At 40.4% G+C, this 3474-nt stretch overlaps 1 protein-coding gene across 1 annotated transcript in view; it reads right to left on the bottom strand.

Moving 5' to 3' along the window:
• cntn6 (contactin 6) overlaps positions 1-1475 on the bottom strand; it is a 165949-nt gene extending 164474 nt beyond the window's left edge. The window contains exons 1-2 of the mRNA XM_020592952.1: positions 574-1475; positions 357-450 (exon numbers count right to left, since the gene is read on the bottom strand). The gene's annotated coding sequence lies outside the window, so the exon portion shown is untranslated. The remainder of the gene's footprint in view (positions 1-356; positions 451-573) is intronic.
• Positions 1476-3474: the final 1999 nt, after the last annotated feature.

Below are 3474 nucleotides of genomic sequence, written 5' to 3'. Positions count from 1 at the left end.
AGAGAATTATTTTGTAGAGATACTGCTTGCAAACCAATGATGTAAGATGATGTCATGGGGTAGGACTGGATAAGTCTGACTTCTTCCTACTCCATTCAAGCATGTACTAGGTATAAGCAAATTGATATTGGATTAGCATTTGTTGGATATGTGTAAAATTATGTGTGTTGACATATCAACTGTCTTTACATGCTTGAAAGAATAAATCAAATCAAATCAAATCAAATCAGAGAAAACAACTTCTTCATTTAAATAGCTGCAAGAAGTCAAGCCCAAGGTGAGTTCTCAGTTTGATACAGTCTGACTCTAATCAATGATTTGTGGATGGTATACAGGCCGCCAGTTTCCCTCCTCACCTTTTGCTTTCTTTAAAGGCCTCGGGGTGACGTTCGGTGGCTGAAGGATCCTACAAGCTGGTGACAGCAGGAGTGGCAGACCGCTCACCCATGACTGGAATTAATGAGACATGCATGGGTAATGAGATTACAAAGCTGTATCAGGGAAAACATAAAGGAGTATAACCAGAGACATGCTGTCACAACCTCACTTTCACAGAGCAAAGTGGGGACACACCTGTACGTGCAATCCGACATTCACCACATCGCAGGCACAGATGGAGACATGGCAGCTGCGCGATCTCATTTGCGGTGTCTGGGAATCCCACTGCTCCCAGTGGCATCAGGTTCATGGCAAGAAAAGACATCTGCCAAGCTGTCTCTTCATCTCCTGCAGGGTTTCACTGAAAAGACATGTACTGTCTGCAGGAAAAAATATAATATTGTTACAGAGTGTCCATTACAAATAGAGCTTGCGTAGAAATGAATTCATTAATCTTTACCAACGTGTATTTAAGCTTCCGTTCGGAATCAGCTAAATATCAAAATTGTAAATAGGATACAAATCTTATATACATGGAGACACATTGTGTGATGAATGGCTGTGTGCAGAGACAACGCTATGACCTTTACATATTGTATCATCAGTGCATTAATAATGCATTCTGAAGCACTTTGCTCAGCGCCATTACTATGTTTCATATTGTGAATTGAAACACAACAACAGTTCATTCTCCTGCTTTTGCTTACCAGCTTTGTCTGTCAACCAGACCTTAAGGGGCAGTTTAAAAATTAATGAGCTGTGCATACACTGTAAATAACTGCTGGTAATGCACCTTGGGTTATTTGAAATGTAAAACCTACTGTAATGCTTTGATTATCTATGTATCTGCTCTGAGCACAGATCCGAGCCCAGAAGCAGTGTTCTGTGCAGTCTGGGTGCTGGCTGACTCACTGTCACTCGTGAGCATGTTGAACGAGTTCCTTAGAGTTGAAAAACTTTGGGAATACAGCAACAGCCTTTTGACACCACTCCATGTATATAAATAACGTGATGTAATTTTGAAGTGGTAATTATTCTTTGGACCCCAAGGATTTGCTCAAGAATACACATGAAATATGAAAATACTGTTTCTAAGAAATATTAAATGTTCCAAATATTCATTCTTAAAATTTGAAATATGTTGACTCTAGATGTAGTTATTCATTCTTCTTGCATTGCCAAAACTGGAAAAGCTTTATCCTGACACATTTTCTTATTTTTTCATTAATACAGTGCCTTGCGAAAGTATTCGGCCCCCTTGAACTTTGCGACCTTTTGCCACATTTCAGGCTTCAAACATAAAGATATTAAACTGTAATTTTTTGTGAAGAATCAACAACAAGTGGGACACAATCATGAAGTGGAACGAAATTTATTGGATATTTCAAACTTTTTTAACAAATAAAAAACTGAAAAATTGGGCGTGCAAAATTATTCAGCCCCCTTAAGTTAATACTTTCTAGCGCCACCTTTTGCTGCGATTACAGCTGTAAGTCACTTGGGGTATGTCTCTATCAGTTTTGCACATCGAGAGACTGAAATTTTTGCCCATTCCGCCTTGCAAAACAGCTCGAGCTCAGTGAGGTTGGATGGAGAGCGTTTGTGAACAGCAGTTTTCAGCTCTTTCCACAGATTCTCGATTGGATTCAGGTCTGGACTTTGACTTGGCCATTCTAACACCTAGATATGTTTATTTGTGAACCATTCCATTGTAGATTTTGCTTTATGTTTTGGATCATTGCCTTGTTGGAAGACAAATCTCCGTCCCAGTCTCAGGTCTTTTGCAGACTCCATCAGGTTTCCTTCCAGAATGGTCCTGTATTTGGCTCCATCCATCTTCCCATCAATTTTAACCATCTTCCCTGTCCCTGCTGAAGAAAAGCAGGCCCAAACCATGATGCTGCCACCACCATGTTTGACAATGGGGATGGTGTGTTCAGGGTGATGAGCTGTGTTGCTTTTACGCCAAACATAACGTTTTGCAGTGTTGCCAAAAAGTTCGATTTTGGTTTCATCTGACCAGAGCACCTTCTTCCACATGTTTGGTGTGTCTCCCAGGTGGCTTGTGGCAAACTTTAAACGACACTTTTTATGGATATCTTTAAGAAATGGCTTTCTTCTTGCCACTCTTCCATAAAGGCCAGATTTGTGCAGTATACGACTGATTGTTGTCCTATGGACAGAGTCTCCCACCTCAGCTGTAGATCTCTGCAGTTCATCCAGAGTGATCATGGGCCTCTTGGCTGCATCTCTGATCAGTCTTCTCCTTGTATGAGCTGAAAGTTTAGAGGGACGGCCAGGTCTTGGTAGATTTGCAGTGGTCTGATACTCCTTCCATTTCAATATTATCGCTTGCACAGTGCTCCTTGGGATGTTTAAAGCTTGGGAAATCTTTTTGTATCCAAATCCGGCTTTAAACTTCTCCACAACAGTATCTCGGACCTGCCTGGTGTGTTCCTTGTTCTTCATGATGCTCTCTGCGCTTTAAACGGACCTCTGAGACTATCACAGTGCAGGTGCATTTATACGGAGACTTGATTCCACACAGGTGGATTCTATTTATCATCCTTTGTCATTTAGGTCAACATTGGATCATTCAGAGATCCTCACTGAACTTCTGGAGAGAGTTTGCTGCACTGAAAGTAAAGGGGCTGAATAATTTTGCACGCCCAATTTTTCAGTTTTTTATTTGTTAAAAAAGTTTGAAATATCCAATAAATTTCGTTCCACTTCATGATTGTGTCCCACTTGTTGTTGATTCTTCACAAAAAATTACAGTTTAATATCTTTATGTTTGAAGCCTGAAATGTGGCAAAAGGTCGCAAAGTTCAAGGGGGCCGAATACTTTCGCAAGGCACTGTATATGTACGGATTTTTATAAATGACAGGACATAGCCCAGTGTGCCCACTGGACAAAACTCTCCCCTCCCAGTAGTACTACAGTCTCAGGACTGTACAAATATTTAATAATCATTTAAAACATAGAGAATATGGAATGGATGGACATCTTAATAATATTAATGTGCCCTATCATGTGTCCCTCATAGACATTTTCCCCCAAACCTCTTAAAGGTTTTTTTAAGTACTTCCACCCTA

Source organism: Monopterus albus, unplaced genomic scaffold, assembly GCF_001952655.1.
Source record: "Monopterus albus unplaced genomic scaffold, M_albus_1.0 scaffold18.1, whole genome shotgun sequence".
Classification (NCBI taxonomy): Eukaryota; Metazoa; Chordata; class Actinopteri; order Synbranchiformes; family Synbranchidae; genus Monopterus; species Monopterus albus.
This window is presented reverse-complemented; position numbering and strand designations above follow the sequence as displayed.